The 20358-nt window shown below is 48.3% G+C and overlaps 1 protein-coding gene across 4 annotated transcripts in view; it reads left to right on the forward strand.

Annotated features, from left to right (window-relative positions):
* Positions 1-20358, forward strand: part of FAM163A (family with sequence similarity 163 member A) — a 100768-nt gene that overhangs the window by 22474 nt on the left and 57936 nt on the right. For 3 of the 4 annotated variants that reach the window (XM_084636694.1, XM_084636692.1, XM_084636693.1), the window contains exon 1: positions 1069-4092. The exons of the other annotated variant lie outside the window; for it this stretch is intronic. The gene's annotated coding sequence lies outside the window, so the exon portion shown is untranslated. Of the gene's footprint in view, positions 1-1068; positions 4093-20358 lie in introns of those variants that run through there. 4 annotated transcript variants of the gene reach the window in all.

Consider the following 20358-nt stretch of genomic DNA (forward strand, 5'->3'; position numbering starts at 1 on the left):
TTGAGTGTGTGTGTAAGCACACTCCCCTTGCTGACCCATTACCAGTGGCCATTAGCAGCTCCAGGGGCAGAGTTAAGGCTGCATTGCAGAGAGGCGTGTAACTTAACTCTGTATTTGCTGGCTTTCAGTGGCTGAAATTTAGCTATTCTCCATATTCTGGAAGGACACAAGGCTGCAATGGGCACCCTTTAATGAATGTTAATGCAGTTCCTGGGCAATTAATTTAGCCCAAAGTTATGCCCTTCCTGGGCTTTGGCTTTATTGGTGGTAGGAACAACGACATGTAAACCTCAACTTGAAGTGTTCCTGAAGCTTCCGTGCAAAGCTTCCGTGCAAAGCTCGGCTCCCATCCTGCTTACCTCTCCTACATCCAGCGTGAAGCTAATGAACCACAGCTGTCAGTGTGTCAACAGCAATCAATCATGCCCTGTAGGATTTCAGTATTTGCTAAGAGGGTGGGCCAACAGAAGAGCCCTGTTGCTCTGACGCACTGGGTATAACCTTCAGGCACCACGGGAATAAAAAATCTCTTAGCATATGCAGCTCTTCTACCACGAGCTGGGGTCTTCTGAGATTTCACAAGCGACATTGGAATTGGGGTCAGGCCTAGTCAGTAGTTGTTTAGTAGGGGGATTTCTTCTTTCAACCCATACCCTGACATAACGCTATGCTTGTTATCACTGAAGGGATCTTGAGTGAGGCCCAACCCTCATGGGATTCCCAGGGCTCTTTGTCAGGGTTCCTTCCCCACTCTGAACTCTAGGGTGCAGATGTGGGGACCCACATGAAAGACCCCCAAGCTTATTCTTACCAGCTTACATTAAAAACTTCCCCAAGGTACAAACTTTGCCTTGTCCTTGAACAGTATGCTACCACCACCAAGTGTTTTAAACAAAGAACAGGGAAAGAGCCCACTTGGAGACATCTTTCCCCAAAACGTCCCCCCCTTTCCCGGGGAAGGCTTGATAATAATCCTCACCAATTTGTACAGGTGAACACAGACCCAAACCCTTGGATCTTAGGTACACAGAAAAAATCAATCAGGTTCTTAGAATTTTAATTAAAGAAAAGATAAAAGAATCACCTCTGTAACATCAGCATGGAAAATACTTTACAGGGTATTCAGATTCAAAACACAGAGGATCCCCCTCTAGGCAAAACCTTAAAGTTACAGAAAACAGGAATAAACCTCCCTCTTAACACAGGGAAAATTCACATAAAACAAAAGATAAACTAATCCGCCTTGCCTGGCTTACCTATACTGGTTGCAATATTGGAGACTTGGATTAGGATGGGTTGGAGAAGATGGATTTCTGTCTGGCCTCTTAGTCCCAAGAGAGAACAAACACATAAACAAAGAGCACAAACAAAAGCCTTCCCCCCAACAAGATTTGAAAGTATCTTGTTCCCTTATTGGTCCTTTGGGTCAGGTGCCAGCCAGGTTAGCTGAGCTTCTTAACCCTTTACAGATAACAGGATGTTGCCTCTGGCCAGGAGGGATTTTATAGCACTGTATACAGAAAGGTGGCTACCCTTCCCTTTATATTTGACACTCTTTTTCCAAGAAGCTGGGTGGTATCCTTCCACCCTGACTTCAGTGTAGTAATTACGTTCTGCTTGTCTCCATTTCCCCGTGCATTTTCTAATGGCTACAATAGTGTTCTTCACATCCTATTTAGAACTTCATCAGGAATAGCTTTCTCAGGCCCGTGGTCATTCTCTGTGGAGCTGTGGTTGGTGTTAACCTACACTGGCAACACAGAAACAAAGCTAATGGGATGTGTCTCTCTACTATGATCCACAGGCGTATTCAGCACATCTATTTTCCTTGCTTGAATCCTTATTGAATTTACTAGCCCTCAGTGCACAGGATTTCATAAAATGGATTGGCCTATTAAATGGGAGTAATTCCTTCACTCTGTGTGTGTGTGGGTGGTGCTTGTATACCACAGTAAGAAGGATAGAGGTGCATTATGTTTTATTCCCTTGTCCTTTTGCTAGCTCTCATTCAAACACAGATTTATTCCCTCCCCAGCTTACCTGTGCCTTCTGATTGTGCTAGGCAGTCATAATGCTGAATCTGTGACACCACCATCAATATTTTGGCAACAGAATATGAGGGCTAGAAATGAAATTATAACTTCCTGTCTGGATCAAGAAGGAGATGCTGGATGCTAACAGTCAGATGCCTTAACTTATGGCAATGGGAATACAGGAAATACAGTATGGACAAAACAGATATTACTTTGCCCTCTTAAAGCCATTAGCTCTTCTGTAGTGCTATTTATCTGTACGTTACAAAAGAAGGCCAGTATCACTACTGTCATTTTAGGGATGAGGAAACTGAGGCACAGAAAGGTGACATGACTTGTTCTAGGTCATGCAGCAGATCAGTAGCAGAGTTGGGAACAGAACGCTGGTTTCCCAATCCAGTGACTGTTGATTAGACCAGACTGCCAGCTCTCCGACTACTGGACTATTGAGTCCAGAATGCTACCTCTGGCACCACTCAAAATAGGAAATTCAAAAGAGGAAAGCAAAAAGAACATTCCTAATGCACTGAGGTAATTGTACAATAACATACATGGCTGGAAAAGCTCCTTCCTGATCACTACAGTACTTGGCTTATGGCCTGAAGCATGAAATTTGATTCCCTTTATCTTAGCTTACCTACAGAATAAAGGAAGGTTTGTAGCTTAAATTCTGCCCCATCCTTCAGAACACTCTTTGGGGGTGGGAGTGAACAGTTATATAAGCGAGGGCTGGAGCTACTAGGAATAGAAGTAGTGTCTTGTAACAAGCCCTCTTGTGCAGGACTAAAGTGTGCCAAAGATTGGTCTATTACCCTTTGCAGAATAGAGCCTGAGAGTAATCTTATCTGAGAAAATCGTGTGGCTGGCTTTCATATCCCCATCTCATCTGTATCTCATCCATATGCGAATCCTGTCTAGGCCTCAGGCAAAGCCCAAGTCCAGCTTTTGGCATCTGTTTTCCTTTCTGGCCCTTTTGAAGCACGGATCCCGCTTTTGAGTTGGCAGCCAGGAGTACATTAGGTGGGACGCTTGGCACTGGATCAAAGCAGCTCACAGGCCTACCAAAACCGGGAGGGATAAGCAGATGCAGCAGCTTGATTTCAGAACCCCCCGCCCCCATAATGATCGGTGTAGTTTGGCCAGGGTCAAAGATTTCATTGGCAACTGCGCAGAGCCGGAGCTGCCCTGGGGGTGCTGGTGGCAGGGGTGGGGAATTCAGAGCAGAGGTGGACAGGAAATACAGATGACTTGGAGGAGGAAGGGCGGCTTGGGATTCCAGCACCATGGACAGGACACGGTGAGGCCCGGCTGGTGGCCCTGGGCGCGGGAACAATGGCAGGCGCCCTGCACGGCTGGCGCGCTGGGCTGAGTGCCAGGGCGGGGATTAACCCGTTGGCTCCCTGCCTGCTCTGAAGCTTCCGGACGCTCGGCGGGACTCTCTCGGGAGCTGCTGTTTTCGATCCACCCGTCGGGAGCGGGGGCGGGGCTGTCCCTGACTCCTCCGGGCCGCGCCCGGCTTGCTCGTTCCCAGGCGGGATACTGCTGCGTGTGGGTGCCCCTGGCTCCAGCCTGGCGCCTGTCCCCGCACCGCGAGTTCGAAGCTGCGCTGGGGCAAGTCCCAGCCCCGCTCTGGGCTCCTGCTTTTCCTGTGGCCCCCGCCTCCCAGGCGGGCCGCCTTCCTTCCTCCCTCGGCGGCACGGCGCGGCCGGCTCAGCGGGGGCGGGGGAGCCACCCCTGGCCAGTGCACTTGCTCGCCGCGTTGCATCCTCGGTGGCTTCCCCCGAGTGAGCTCGGAGCGGGATTTCTGATGCCATCGTCTCGTCCCGTCGCCACCCCACACCTCGCTACCGCCTTGTAGGGGGGCGGGGGCCAGGCGGTGCAGCAGGGCGCCCCCTGCAGCCGAGGGGCGCTCACCGCAGCCATGAAATATACACGAGGCTCAGAGAGCTGAAGGCGCTTCCATCACCTCCTACCTCAGCAGCAGCTCAGCCCCTGCCTCGCAGCCCGTCCTGCCTGCAGAGCAGGCGGGAGGCGATCGCTCGGAGCAGACGCTTGCAAGGTAAGCTGCTTTGCTGGGGGCGGGCGTCTCTCTGTCTGCGGGGAGGCTGTGTGGCCAGAGGAGAGGTCTGGAGAATCCGGTGCAAAAGGGGAGCTGTGTCCAGAAGGCAGCGAGACATTTCCCTCTGCAAACTTCTCGGCGAGGTCTTTCCCTCTTGCATGGAGACCCTCCCCTCCCACCCCGCCTAGGGGAAAGTGCTTGGCTGTTATGCTGGGGATGGCTCCTCTTCGCTGACAGCCCTGCCAGGCGCCTTAGCTAGGAAATTTAACTGAAATCTCTTGCTATCCCCTCGCCCCGCCTCCTATAAAAGGGGGAAAAAAACCTAGGAGGGTGCATAGAAAAGGAAGAAAAGTCAGATCTGGCCATTGGTGAATGGTGAAGCACTCGCATGGCTGCGGAAAATGATCTGAGAGCAGCCAGCTAGAGCAGCGGGGTGAGCTCTTGACACTGGGCTATTTGTTTCCGAGCTGATTTCCTCCCGTCCGCTCCAGAGCTCTGCTTTGGGGAGCCCCACTGAAGGGTGGGAGGGCTGGCGGCAGCCTGCCGCGCCTTGCAAGAGCCCAAACTGCCGTGTTGGACTTTCCGATTTCTTGGCTAACTTGTGTGTTTGTGTTTTTAAAGCAGTAACACCCTCTTCTTGAGGAATCCTAGCAGGCAGAGAGGGGAAGGATTTTGCAAACCCATCTCTGTGCCAGGCTAGGATTGTCCCCTACAGCACTTCTTGTGCTTTTCCTAGGCTAAGTTTGAAAAGTCCCAGGTGATGGGGCTTCCACCAGGCCCACTATGCAGGTGTGCTGGACAGCAGGGACATGGTAACTCAGCAGAGCCCCAACCTTGCTCTCCTATACATACAGTCCAATGACCGCCTCATCTGCCTGATTTGCTGAAATGAAGGAAATCAGATCCCTTTGTTCCCAAGGATCTCTGTGTTGTCTCTCGCTGCAGTCCATAATTAGGAAGGAGAGCTGGGTTTAGCCTGAACATTACTGCCTGCACCCTATGGGTGACTGCTTCACCATTGGTGGGGCTTGTTTCCTCTAAGCTCATCCTGGAGGCTGAATTTCTGTCCCCTGCTGCAAAAGGGCCTATAGTAACATTTAGCCATGCAGCTGGAGTTCCTCTCTGTTGTTGATTCTGTCTGTATATTGTAGAGACGTTCAAATATGCTGTGGAATAGTCCATCAGTACACACAGAGTTCTCTTACTGTCCTCCGCCAGTTCCCTGAATGGTCTGCCCTAAGAAGCTTAGTTTTTAAATGTGATGCTGTTTGTGACTTGTCAATATTTGGGCTGTTCCTGAGCCTGGTTTTTAGTTAATTAGCATTAATAGAGCCTCAGAAGGGTCAGGCGTTGTACTAAGCTGGGCAGCTTTGCTAGTGATCTAGGAAGTATAATAGGCTCATTAAATGGGTAGGAAGGGTTTTCACTTGTTTATAAACCGGAGATTGTGATAATGGGAGATTAGCATTTGCCACTAGTGGAAATTAATTAATGAGACAACAGGCTTGAATCTCCTCATGCCAGGGATTTTTACAGTGGTGAGTCTTCATTGGGGTTACTCCTAGTGCAGCGAGAGCAGGATCAGGCTGTAGTGATGGACATAGTGCTGATGAAGGGCTGTGTGCAGATGACTCAGGAGCCCTTGTTAAACTGCAGTGTGGGTTACTGATATCCCATGCCGTGGGTTCTTCAATGTGGTGTCCTCATTGGCTTTAGCAGCCACACCACTCCCCACTCTGCTCCAAGTAAAAGGTCCACTCCAAAGTGGTCCAACAAGGCCCTTGCCCTGATGAAAAACAAACTTTTCCTCATCATTTTGTCTCCTAATGGTTTGGGGGTATGAACAACAGTCTAGTAGAGGCTGAGACCTGGAAAACTCATAGTTTCTTTGAAAGATCAGATTCGTGTTTGCGCTGCTCTGAACAGAGGTGGATTTGACAACGGAAGAAGGGGAATCCAAGTGTATAAGGCTATTGAATGAGTTATGACAGAAGTTACCATAGACAAAGATCAGGTTAATAGATTCTAAGGCCAGGAGGGACAATTGTGTGTAACACAGGCCAGAGGATTTCTCTGAATGAATGCCTGACGATCCCAGCGAGACCTAGGTCTTTCCTCCCTTTGGAATTTCTTTCAGGCACCTGGCTGCTCAATTCCAGTCACGAAACACCCTAGATATAAGTAAATATCAAATATCAAAAAATATTACGTGTGGCCTGAGCAAGATCAGTTAATTTAACAATAGACATAAACAGAAATAGAACCACCCTGGCCCATTGTTGTATGTGTCCTGTGGATAAATCCAGGACGCTAGTCACCAGGGCTGCCAGTCACCCCCACTAAATGAAGGTAGATAAGCTTAGACAGACAACAATAGGCACACAATCTTGTCTGTCCTCCCCCCCCCCCACCTCCCCCATCTGATTTCCTTTCCTGCACATCTGCTACGAGAGCAGAAACTGAGACCCTGGCTGAGCTGCTCACAGATTGAAGTGCTGACCTTTCACATGGCTGTTTTGCTACTGAGATGAAATATTTAGCGCGGCTCCATTACTGTCTTTTTCTTGAAAGTGTGTTTCATGCTTCATCTGCTGGAAATGTTAAGAGAGTTCATGCCACATTTTTCATTCTGCAAAGTCAAAATCTATCAGGGATATGGGTGGTGTGTCTCTGGGTAGTTTCACTGCAAACCTCATTCTCCCAGCATAAATATATATCTCTTGGGTGTCTTCCATGCAGAGTTCTGCATCAGAGACCCACCTCTCATTCACTCATTAAATGGGATTAGTACCCTGTCCATGGCGTGCACAGAGACAGATCCCCTTTACTCACATTGGTGAGCATAAGTAAGGATTAAAGCCCAAATCCATTGTCTTATCTGGAGTTATACCTCATGTACCCCAGAATAAATGAGCTCAGAATCAAGCCCCATGGAGTTCCAACAGTGCAACACCGATTGCAGTAAAAGGAGAATTGGTCCCGAGAGGGGTTTCATTGCAACAGAGACAGTTGTGGGGGGGAACGCTGTGCAAGCATTAGCCCACAGCAGGGTGCAGTTCTGTTCACAGGGTCAAAGGTCAGACCTACGACATGATGACATAATATCTGGCCACTCTGGGATATGTTATCACACTTTAAAATGTAGGAGGATCCACTGCAGAATGAGTAAAGGCGGTGAGCTGGGAAACCAGGCCTCATATCTGAGGACCCGATTCCTCTCTCATTTATACCAGTTGACAGTAGCAGTAGCTCCATTGGAATTGAGGGCATTATACCTGTGTTAAAGTCATGCGAGAGTTCCAAGGGGCAGCAGGGATGGGATGCAAAGGGAGTGGTCTGCATAAATTAACAGCGACCTATCTGGTGAGTAAATAGGGGAGGAGTCCTTGGCCTGAAAGGTGGCTGTAAGGTGATGTGACTAGGGCAGAAGACAGGGATACAAAGCAAAACAAATGCTTTTGTCTTTTTGTAGGGAATAGTATGATGATATTTTAAGAGCTACAGGAACTGAACTCAGACATATGAATAAGGCTTTTGACACAGTCCCATATGATATTTTCATAAACAAACTAGGGAAATGTGGTTTAGGGGAAATTACTAGAAGGTGAAAAGAAAAGGAGGACTTGTGGCACCTTAGAGACTACCCAATTTATTTGAGCAAATAAATATGCTCAAATAAATTGGTTAGTCTCTAAGGTGCCACAAGTACTCCTTTTCTTTTTGCGAATACAGACTAACACGGCTGTTACTCTGAAACCTACTAGAAGGTGGGTGCACAACTGCTTGAAAGACCATACCGAAAGAGTTGTTATCAATGGTTCACTGTCCACCTGGGAGGATATATCTAGTGGGGTCCCGCAGGGCCAGTCCTGGGTCTGGTACCATTCAATATTTTAATTAATAACTTGGATAATGGAGTAGAGAGTATGTTTTTCAAATGTGTAGATGATGCCAAGTTGGGAGGGGTTGCTAGCACTTTGGAAGACAGGATTAGAATACAAAATTATCTCAGCAAATTGGAAAGTTAGTCTGAAATCAACAAGATGAAATTCAATAAAGAGAAGTGCAAAGTAGTCCACTTGAGGGACCAAAAATCAAATGCACAGCTACAAAACAGGGAATAACTGGCTCAATGGTGGTACCGCTGAAAAGGATTTGGGGGTTAGAGTGAATCACAAATTGAATGAGTCAACAATGTGGTGCAGTTGCAAAAAAGGCTAATATCATTCTGGGGTGGGTTAACAGGAGTATCATATGTAAGACCCAGGAGGCTACTGTCCCACTCTACTTGGCACTGGTGAGGCCTCAGCTGGTGTAGTGTGTCCAGTTGTGAGTGCCACATTTTAGGAAAAATTTGGACAAATTAGAAAGAGTTCAGAGGAGGGCAACAAAAATGACAAAAACTTTAGAAAATCTGACCTGTGAGGGAAGGATAAAAAAATTCAGAGAAACTGTCTTGAGAAAAGAAGACTGAGGTGGGACCTGATAAGTCTTCAATTGTGGTAGGGCTGTTATGAAGAGGATTGAGAGCAATTGTTTTCCATGTTCACTTAAGGTAGGTCAAGAATTAATGGGCTTAATCTGCAGCAAGGGAGATGTAGGTTAGATATTAGGAAAATGTTTCTAACTATAAGGATAGTTAAGCACTGGAATAGGCTTCCAAGGGAGGTTTGGAGGTTTTGAAGAACAGGCTGGACAAACACTTGTCAGGGATGGTCTAGGGTAGGAGTGGGCAAACTTTTTGGCCTGAGGGCCATATCTGGGTATGGAAATTGTATGGCAGGTCAGGAATGCTCACGAAATTGGGGGTTGGGGTGTGGGAGGGGGTGAAGGCTCCGGCTGGGGGTGTGGGCTCTAGGGTGCGGCCATAAATGAGGAGTTCAGGGTGCGGGCGGGGTCTCCAGGCTGGGGTTGGGGTGAGGGTTCTGGGAGGGGGGCCTGAGGATGAGGGGTTAGGGGAGCAGGAGGGTGCTCTGGGCTGGGACCGAGGGGTTCGGAGGGCGGGAGGAGGATCAGGAGTCGGGCACGGGGTTGGGGCATGGGAGGGGATCAGGGGTGAAGGCTCTAGTGTGAGCTTACCTCAAGCAACTCCCAGAAGCAGCAGCATGTCCCCACTCCGGCTCCTACGCGGAGGTGCAGCCAGGTAGTTCTGCGAGCTGCCCCATCCACAGGTTCCACCCCTGAAGCTCCCATTGGCCGTGGTTCAGGGCAAGGGCAGTGTGCGGAGCCCCCTGGCTGCCCCATGTGTAGGAGCTGGATGTGGGACATGCTGCTGCTTCTGGGAGCTGTGTGGAATGAGGCAAGCCCCCAACCCCATTCCCTGGCTGGAGCGGGGCAAGTCCCGGACCCCGCTCTTCAGCGGGAGCTCGAGGGCCAGATTAAAACATCTGGAGGGCTGGATGCAGCCCCTGGGCCATAGTTTGCCCACTCTTGGTCTAGGGTTACTTGGTCCTGCCACCTGGACTTGATGACCTCTTCAGGTCCATTCCAGCTCTACAGTTCTATGACCCAATGAATCTATTCTACAGTGCCAATATAGTAGGCAGAGCCAGGTTAGGTTTGGCTAGTCCTGACCCTGGGGTAGAGCTGGGACTGGTTTGGGATTGGTCCTGGCCAATGGGGAGGACTGGGGGAGATTTGAATGGTGCCATGCCTAGGCAGGCTTGGATGATCCTTTTGTTTGATTGCCAAAAGAGAAGTTATGGTTCCAATATTTGCTCAGCAGGTTTTAAATGGTATTTCATTTCCATCTTGTAAGAAGGACCAAGTAAAACAACTCCATCTGCTTCTGCCAGGTCTCTGAGGCTAGTCAGCAGCACTCCATGACGAATGTGTCAAACGCTGCAAAGAGATCCAATACATTTGACCCTGGCCCATGTCTAAGATGGTTATTTCCCAGGGCCACCAGTGTTGGCTTAGTGCCTTATCCAGATCTATATCCAATGGTGAAGGACAGCAGCAGAGGGCAGGTATTGTTGGAGGCAGCCCTTACCTAGGTTCTCGGTCACTTTGTGCAGCTAGTATGCTATTTCCCCACCCCAGAATGCATTTCTTTGTCTGTCTAATTTTGATTACATGGAAGTAAAACTGATCCTACTTAAGCCACCATTGAGGTTTGAATGTGGGATCTTCAGAGCTAAAAGCCTCCATTGCTGGAACTCTAGCAAGAAGGGTGTTCCAGCCATTAAGGCACTAGCCTGGGACTGTGGAGACCTCTGTTCAATCCCCTGCTCTGCCACAGGCTTCCTGTGTAACCGTAGCCTTTCTGTACCTCAGTTTCCCTGATCTGTACAATGAGGATCATAGCACTGCCCTGCCTCCCGCGGGTGTCGTGAGGACAAAAGATAAGCTATTACAATGATCACTTTAGATAAGCTATTACAGTAAAGAGTTGTCACTTTGGATGGGCTATCACCAGCAGGAGAGTGAATTTGTGTGGGGGTGAGAAAACCTGGATTTGTGCTGGAAATGGCCCAACCTGATGATCACTTTAGATAAGCTATTACCAGCAGGACAGTGGGGTGGGAGGAGGTATTGTTTCATATTCTCTGTGTATATATAAAGTCTGCTGCAGTTTCCACGGTATGCATCCGATGAAGTGAGCTGTAGCTCACGAAAGCTCATGCTCAAATAAATTGGTTAGTCTCTAAGGTGCCACAAGTACTCCTTTTCTTTTTGCGAATACAGACTAACATGGCTGTTACTCTGAAAACTAAAGATTGTGAAGTGCTCAGATACCCCAAGGTTTAAGGGGGCTAGAGGAGTACCACAGCTAGATAGAAATAAGTTGAGAATGAACTAAGTCTATTGGCTGGAAGAGGTAAGGGATTCTTCTGTGGCTCAGCCACTAGATGGGCACCAAAGCTCCCACTCTCCTAGTGACAGACAGACAGGCAATGCCTGTCAATGTTAGTCACCCTGTCAGAGTGGCAGCTGAGTGCTGTGCCCATCTGAAGGACACACCTGCATATTAATGAGGGTCTTATGAAAGAGAGAACTAGGCTGCTTTTGTTTTGCTACCTAAAAATTAAGGCAACTCCACTGGGGCTGGATCCTGGTGTAAATCACTGCAGGTCCTTGGAAGCTAGCTGAGGATCTAGAGATGTGCAACTCTCCATAACTTCAGCAGGGATTGGACATGTGCGCCTGAGGACAGGAGCGGGCCCTGGGCTTTGTTTTCTTGCATGCGCCCATCCCTGTAGTGTGTGAGCACGTGGGATGCTATTGGAGTATGACTTTGTGAATGTAATTACATTTAATGAGCCATTAAACTAAACCTCTGTTTATGCTCCAAGATAATGTTGACAGTCCCAGCTGTACGTCTTGTATCCTCGCAGGAAGAGAGTCTTTGCTTTCCTGTAGCTGATGGCCAGCGTTGCCCCTCCCCCAGCCTCTCTAAATCCTGTCGCTGCAAGAAAAGGGCAAGGTACAAGCTTTGGAGCCGCACAGAGCTCTTCTTCTGGCCTGGGCAGTTACTTATCGAGATGGATATGGAGCTGTGGCTCTCTGACAGCCACATTCTCCGTCCCTTTGAAATGAAAGAGAGACTTTAATGGATCATTTGACAGAGTGACAAGTAGGGGTGGTGAAAAAGTAGCAGAGGGGCTTTTATTTTTGTAACCAATTCTCCATTTGGTGGGTGGGGGGCCGAAGGCAACCTCTCTCACTAGCTGAGACCAACCCATTGCAAAGGGGCCAAATGGAGCCCTGCTAGAAGGAAGCAGAGCTCCATTGAAGTCCGTGGAGCTGCAGCTGCATACACCAGGCATAGATTTGGCCCAGAAGCTTTGGACAGAGGATTTTTAAAGCTGTCAAAGGTTTCTGGACATCATTAAATGAATAGGAATTGGGTGTCCAAATCTGCCAGGCAGCTTTGAAAGTTCCCAACCCCAAAGGCTCTCATCTGAAGAAAGGTGACTATCAAGTGTGCATTGGAATAGTAAGGGGGAAAGTCCTTTAATGCATCTGTCATAAATATAAAGGGAAGGGTAAACACTTTTAAAATCCCTCCTGGCCAGAGGAAAAGCCCTTTCACCTGTAAAGGGTTAAGAAGCTAGGATAACCTCGCTGGCACCTGACCAAAATGACCAATGAGGAGACAAGATACTTTCGAAGCTGTAGGGGGGAGAAACAAAGGGTCTCGGTCTGTCTGTGTGATGCTTTTGCCGGGGACAGAACAGGAATGGAGTCTTAGAACTAAGTAAGTAATCTAGCTAGATATGCATTAGATTATGATTTCTTTAAATGGCTGAGAAAATAAGCTGTGCTGAATGGAATGGATATTCCTGTCTTTGTGTCTTTTTGTAACTTAAGGTTTTGCTCAAAGGGATTCTCTATGTTTTGGTTCTTAAGATCCAAGGGTTTGAGTCTGTGGTCACCTATACAAATTGATGAGGATTTTTATCAAACCTTCCCCAGGAAGGGGGGGTGCAAGGTTTTGGTGAGGATTTTGGGGGGAAAGACTTTTCCAGACGACTCTTTCCCACTAATAAACCCGGTTAGATGTTTGGTGGTGGCATCAAAAGTCCAAGGGAAAAAGGTAAAATAGTTTGTACCTTGGGGAAGTTTTAACCTAAGCCGCTAAAAGTAAGTTTAGGAGGTTTTCATGCAGGTCCCCACATGTGTACTCTAGAGTTCAGAGTGGGGAAGGAACCTTGACAGCATCGCTGATAATTAGCCAAGGGAGTCTTTATAAATGGAAACAAAGAATACTAGTACCTGTGGGGAAGGCTGGTTAAAATAGAGAAACAGCTGCATTTTGTCCTAGGGGTTAAGCCCTCCATTAACTTAAATGCAGCTACACTCCTTTATACCAGCGGTGGATAAGTCCATAAACACAGTCCTCCTGTTCATTCGGATTTAGTGTTGGTGAAAGCCCTGGAGACTGAAGCCTGTTTGTTCACAGAACAGGTTTCAGCAACAGTGCAAGTTCCCTACCAAAGGGCCTCATGCCTGACCTGGCGAGGTCACTCCATAGGCCGAGTGAGGAGTTCAATCTGCATCGTTCATTCAGTTCCTGGACCCTCTGCTGAGACTGCCATCCAGGGGGGCAATTGTGATAATGGTTTTGGGACGTGGACACCTGTCAGTTAGGAACTAGATCAACCGACTTGTGCCACAAGGTAGTCATTGCCCATAAAAGCCTTTTCCACATTCCACTGTTCTGAATCTGGAGACTCCAGCCATGCTGGCAGTCAGCCCAAATCAATTATGACAGGACTCTGGGACCTATAGTGCCAGTGGCTTCTAACCAGTTATCCCCTTCACAGCCCCACATGTGCCAAACATCAAACTCACCTTCCTTGACTCACGTAGGAACAGAGTCAACTTCCTTTTGGTTCACCTTCTAATTGATTGCTAGGCTTTACCATACTGTCGTAATGAGCACTATCTGTGCCGCTCCCAAACAGGGATAAGTATCTCTTCATAGCACACCTCTGTGGGAGGGAGGGTTGTCCCCATTTTGGAGAGGAGAAAACTGTGGCACAGAGAGAAGTAGGCTTCTGTTTTTCAGAGGATCCCTTAATTTTGGACCCCCAACTGGAGATCCCTAGGGAAGTCAGTTGGATCTGTGCCTACACAGCACCTCTCAGAATCCGGCTTTAGACAACTCAAATTGGTCATGCAAAATCAGGGGATGTTATTGAGAATGCAGGTCTAAGTAACTCACCTAGGAAGTCTGAGTCAGAGCAAGGATCAGAATGCAGGTCAGAGTCCTTATCTACCAGGGCATCTTTCCTCTTTGGATCCAAAGGACACAAGTGGACTGTACATATGTGATGAACAGCAGTATTGGGAAACAGTTTATAGCTTTGCATTCAGCTTTTCAGCCTATTTTTAAGGTGTTTATATGACTAAATTGCTGATCTAGGGCAAACATATCCACTCTGTCAGTCTGGATCTTGTTCATTATCTATAACCACATCCAACAAAACATCATGTCTATAACCACATCATATCAACAGGACATGCAGTATTTTCCAGCTCAGTGGTAGAGTGTTTTTTACTTTTCTCTCTCCCTGATTTTGCCTTGGCTCTTTACTCTGCAATGGCAAGTGTTTCTTGAAAAGTCGGAAAGATTTCGGGGAAAGTTTTCAGATTCTTGGTGACAGTTTTGAATTGGGAGCAATCTGCAACTGACCTCGGGATCTCCGAGTCTGATGCAGCAGATGTGTCCAAAACCTGCACGTGTACAACAGGCTTCGCTCATCAGTGAAAGCTTCCCTCTGGGCATAACTTTTGTGAGGAACAAGGTTTACTATTTCCCCAAGGGATTTTGCAGGAGTCATGAGTCTGATAGGGAGGCCCAGGGCCAATGTGCAACAAGGAAAAGCATTCTGGGTGGAAGGCGGTGTGCTGTTATACAAAGCTGAAGAGCTTTGATGGAGGTAATGACTGCAGAATGGGTCGGAAGAGCCAGCACCTGTGCATCCGGACATGGATGAGAGAGAGCTGCGGTTGGTTGGCTGGTTTACGTCCCTTGTCAGGAACTGCACTGGGCAGCATTCCTGAGCGTTGTTTCAGAGAAAGCCAGAGAGAAATGCTTGTTAAGACCCAGATCCTCAAAGGGGATCAATGGGAGTTGGGCTCTCAAGTACCTTTGAGGATCTAGGCCTAACTTCCCAGTGGGAGCTGTGGCTCAAGCAGCAATATAACTGTCCTCAAGCCCTGGACCAGCTGCCATCTGTTTGGCTTTTAACCTAGTCTCCAAAGGTGTTAACCACTGGGAAACACTGCCTAATACCACTGTACAGGACTTGCTGGAGCACCTAATGCAGCATGTTCTCCTGGCTACACTCCAGCTGAACAATTACATCTTGCCTTCCCCAAATGGCCCCTGTTCCCATTGGATGTCGTATCGACTGATCACTGCTGAATCCACCAACTTCCATAGTGCTGTCTGAACTGGCATTGTTGTGGGGGTTTTTTTGGTTTTTTTTTTTTACTCCCCCACCCTTGGGAGGCTAATGCACCAGTGCCCCGGTTCTTCCTTAAACATGACAGCCCTGGCCTTTGGAGTCCACAACAGTCTGTCTAGACAGACACTTACCCACCTGTAGTATGGTTCGGCATTGAGCCCTATAGGCAGGGTAAGCTCTTCTCTCAGGACTGAGTCCCGGCACCTCTAGGCTTGGCAGTTCAGAGTCCTGGCACTTTTGCTGCATCAGTTATAAATGTAAAAAAACCAAAACTGCTTGAGCCCCGGCACCTCTTTCAGTACAAATTAAGCATTGGCTCTTCTTCAGGTCAGGCCACTCCCCTGCTCCAAATCTTTCCTTTTGAAGGTCTAGTTCCCTAATGAGGCTCGTTTGTCAGCCCTTCCCTCTAAGATCATAGCTTGTTAAAATCTCCTCAGGGTGTGGCAGGTAGTGTTGATGAAGTTTGTTAGCCCCCTTTTTCCCCTGGCCAGTGGTGGGATACATGCACCTCCTCATGGTATTCTTCCTTTCTTCCTGTATTAAACTGTTGTGCCGTGTTGCTAAAGAACTGCTGTGTTCCTCCTCAGCGGTGGAAGAAATGAAATTCTCTCCATGCACAGAATATATAGATCCTTTTAGGAAGCTGGCTATTGCCAGTAGCATGGAGAGGCGTATACAGTCAGGACTTTCTTTTTGTCCCCAACTGAAATCTTGCGTGCATCCTCCCAGGCTATTGGAGTAGGATGCAAATCAGGATCCTGATTCCATTTCTAGATCAGGTGAGGCAAGGGAGCTGCTGCAAATTACCTCAAATTATATCTCTGCACCAGGACGAAACTGATAAGAACTTCTCTGTTTGCACCCTGGATCTCTGCAGGTTTGGTGCTGTTAAGCTCCTTCATAGGATTATGCCTGCCTAAGAACATCATAATACACAGTTTTAAGTAGCAGAAAAAGATTAGATCTGGGAGAAGAGCAAATCTCCACTGGATATGTTCAAAATACTCAAAGAATTTAGAAATTAAACTGGGCCCCTGACTCACTGGGTGTACAGGAACTGGCCACTTGGCAAAATTAGGGCTAGTTGTGACATCAGACAAACATTTTGAGACTGATTCAGCTTTCACATGCACCAAACACATACCCTCAGGTAGGTCCATAGGCTTATTGGAGTTACTACAGAGAGCAGAACTGAGCCCTCTGACTCGCTTCAGTATCTGGCTCCCTCCCTGCACACCATTGTCTTGAGTTTGCTCTCACGTCCGTTGGTGCAGGACAGGTGTCTCCTCACTGAGGTCAGGGGAGTTAAGCAACTGTGAGATCAGAACTGGGTCTTTTTGCTTTATGCGCCCCAGCAGGTGTCCCATCTAGCAGAGCCTGAGAAGACTTCACCCAGCACGCAGCTGTGAGTGACCCAAGAGCAGCCTTTCTTGTGGCGTTTTGGTGTGGCCACTCCAGCAAGCGCAGAGGTGGCACCAAAAGGCATTTTTCAAGCCTTTGGAAGAAGCTGGAGTGGAGCCGGTTCTGGACAAAGCTCTGGTGGATGCTTGTTTCCTCCGAAGCAGTCTGCACATTCCTGCCTGGGAGACATCTGCTGCTGGTGATGGCTCTACCCCCAGGGCACCGGTGCCAGAAAGAGCTCAGCAGAGTGGGGGCATGTTGGGTGCGGAGCACTCTTAAAAGCTAGCCCTTATCTAGAGGCTTCAACTGGAGTTTTATTCTCTAGAAAACCTGGTGATGATTGTGGGTGTTGAGCATGTGAAAGTCTGGCCCTGAATGCTGTTGAAAACCTGATCCTAGGGGCATGAACTCACAGAAAAGGTGAGAAAATAGAAACAAATTTAAATCCCTTGACTTTCATCCCCATTCTGTATGCCGGCCCCCGCGGTGCATGGAATGGAATAGGTCTTCTGCAGGAAGGTTGCTCTGCTCCCCCAGACTGGATGTTCCAACAGGAGGATCTAAAGCAGAAGCAACAGCACCACTTCACTGAAGAAACCCAGCAAGGAGCACCTAAGTTCCCTTAATGAGTTCCTGTTCAGTCAAGCTGTCCCTTCTCCTGCAGTGAGCCCTAGGCACCCCAATATGTGGGAGTGAGCCCAAACAGAGCAGCTTGTAGGATCGCAGCCTGTAATGAGCCCATGGAGAGTTCAGGCCAGATACGTGCCCTGCCTAAACTATTTGATCTAGTGTCTTTACTATTCACTCTGACCTTGTCCAGACTAGGATTTGAAAGGTGTTTGCTAATACATGTTACGTGCCTAGTGTAGACAAGGCAGTGTGTCTTTATCATCTGTTAACTTGGCTTAGTTGACACTGCCTTGTCTACGCTAGGCATTTGACACGTGTTAGCAAACACCTTCTAAATCCTAGTCTAGACAAGGCCCCTGGGAGAAATTTTAGCAAGAACTTGCACCTCTCACACTGCTAAGGATAAGGGAAGAGCTGTTATACAGCAGAAACTAAATATTATACTTTCCTAATTTCAGTAGCATTTGAGGGAAGCCCCTGCAGTGAAGGCATGAAAAGGTCGGGTAACAGTCTGGGTATTTCTCCCATTTCTGGTTTTGGTTCTTCTCCATAATGAGCACTGGGAACTGTAGCTACAAAGACTGCCACAACTCCTTGCATGCAGTCTGACGGAAAAAGAACTGAATCCATTTCCCTTGCCTAGCCCCTCTCTCTCCCCGCACTGGTAGTACCTGGAGGCACGTGAGTTCACTCAGCAGCGACCCCACTGGTGGAGATAGGAGTAGCATTGATGGGTTCTGAAAAAACTATTTGAGCATGATATGTGTGGGACAGAGATATATAAGGGGAAAGCACTTCTGATGAAGAGTAGCTTGCCCCATCCCGCTGCAAACCAAGAAATGATGTCCTGGCAGGAAACAAACCCTATTCTTTCTCCCAGCCTTCTGATTTGGGAGCAGATTCCCTGCGGAAAGCCCAGTTAGTGCTTTCCTCGTGTTTAAAAACTGCAGTGTGGCCTATCGGCAGCCTAGCCCACTGTCATGTGCGAACTCTGAGCTCTGTTGCTCTCAGAGGGTGGGAATGCGACAGCGCTCAGGCAATGCTGCGCACTGCTCAGTGGTAAAAAGGCCCTGACTAGCCAGGTTGGGGGATGATCAGGTGTATGGGAGGACAAGGCTGCTGAGAGGGCTAGAGGGGATTCCCGGAAGGTGCCCCCAAAATGTAAGTTTTTACACGATTCATCACTGGTGTTTTGAATCTGTAGTAAATGACTGAAGTCAAGTGCCCCTTGTTTACCTGGAAACCAGAGTCCAGCTGGGTCAGTGAGTGCGTGTGCCTGGAAGTGCTTGTATGAGTGCGTGAGAACAGGGGGCACGTGTGGGTGTGCACGACTGAGTGTCTGGATATGCATGCGTGTGACCAGAGTGTCTGTGCGTGCACCAGTGTGAGAGGGTAGCTCTTCAGGATAGTTCTTTAGCCTTGTTCCTGTCCTGCAGGCGGTGGAAATGCTCGGGTTCAGTGGGCCAGTGCCATTCAACTCTAAAGGGGAATGGATCCTCAGATGGTGTAAGTCAGTGTAACTTTTTGGAAATCAATGGCGCTATGCTGGTTTACATCAGCTGGGGATCTGGCGCAGGATTCCTATTGTGGTTATAAGCCTTTCAGAGTTAAAGTCAGGCCTCTAAATGTTTTATCTCCCCTCTCCTCAATTACAGATTAATGGGAGCCCTAACTTGGGTGCCATTTTGGAAGCGCAGTAATTACAAAACTTTTTACATTAATCTTTGTTTTAAATGCAGTTGTTTATGCAATGGTCTGCTAGTGCATCACAATTAATTCACCAGCTCCACTCAGTGCTGGATCTCTCTATCCTCCCCCATCAGTGCACCCCGACCATGCCCTGGAAGGAGAACCCTGACCCTATAAGACAAGTGCTAAGAGCAGAATTGACAGTGACATTGCAGAATCCTAGAAATGTAGGGCTGGAAGGGACCTCGAGGGGTCAGTCCAGTGTCCCGCCCCACACACAATGAGGCAGGACCAAGTATACCTAGACCATCACTGACTGGTGTTTGTCCAACCTCTAATGGAGGTTCCACAACCTCCCTAGGTCACCAGTTCCAGTGCTTAACTATCTTTATAGTTAGGATCTAGCCTAATATCTAACCTCAATTTCCCTTGCTGCAGAATAAGCCCATTACTTCTTGTCCTACCCTCTGTGGACATGGAGAACAATTGGTCAGTGTAGCAAGTCGAGCACTCACCTGCGTGGAGCCTGCTGCTGGTTGCCTTGGGAATTAGCCATTCCAGCACTCAGAGCACCTCCTGCTGAACAGTGTCTCTCCTGCCTCAGGCCCCCGTGTCCCTCCCAGACCCCAGTTCCCCTTTTCTTGGAGTGCCTGTCCACAGCAGTAGCCCACACTCTGGGTCTCCCCTCCCAGAGGAACCCCCTCCCCTTATGCCCACCTTGCCTCAGTGGCTACTGCTACTCATCATCTAGCCCCACTTTCTCTGGGGCAAACTGCAGTCCAAATTGGCCAATCATCATTGGCAAGGGGGTTGGACCAGCTGCCTCTGCCTATCCCTGAGCTGCACCTCTGCAGACCCAGTATCTCCTTAGGCCTTAACAAGGCCTCGGCCTGGGAAGTTGCCAGGCTGGAGATCCCCAGCTCCTCTTGCTCTTGCTCTGCTTCTGGTACCCTGTGCTCCAAGGCAGCTAAGTCCTTTTAACTCCAAGGCTGGAGTGAGACTGACCCAGCTTCTCCCTTAGCCCTTCCTATACTGGCCCAGCCTGGCCCTGATTGGCTGCCTCAAGCCCGCTCCTGATTGGATCCCCAGGACAGCCCTTTTGCAGGGCTGTTTTTAACCCCTTCCAACCAGAGCAGGGTGACTGCCCTGCTACAGTCAGCATCTTCTCTAAAACAACCTTTTACTTATTTGAAGGCTGTTATCAGATCCCCCCCGGTCTTCTCTTTTTAAGACTAAACGTGCCCAGTTCTTTAATCTTTTCTCACTGGTCATGTGTCTAAATCTTTTATCATTTTCATTGCTCCTCTCCACGTCTTTCTTAAAATGTGGCCTCCAGAACTGGACGCAGTACTCCAGTACTGAGGCCTTGCCAGTGCCAAGTAGAGCAGGAAAATTACTTCCTGTGTCTGACATACAACATTCCTGTTAACGCATCCCAGAATGATATAAATTATTTTGCAGCAGCATGATATTGCTGACTCGTATTCATTTTGTGAGCCACTGTAACTCCCAGATCCTTTTCATCAGTACTTGCAGCTTGCCAGTTATTCCACACTTTGTAGTTTATGCATTGGATTTTTCATTCCTAAGTGTCATACTTTGTACTTCTCTTTGCTGAATTTCATCT

This window comes from Lepidochelys olivacea (genome assembly GCF_965140295.1).
Source record: "Lepidochelys olivacea isolate rLepOli2 genome assembly, chromosome: 8".
In the NCBI taxonomy this organism is placed as follows: domain Eukaryota; kingdom Metazoa; phylum Chordata; order Testudines; family Cheloniidae; genus Lepidochelys; species Lepidochelys olivacea.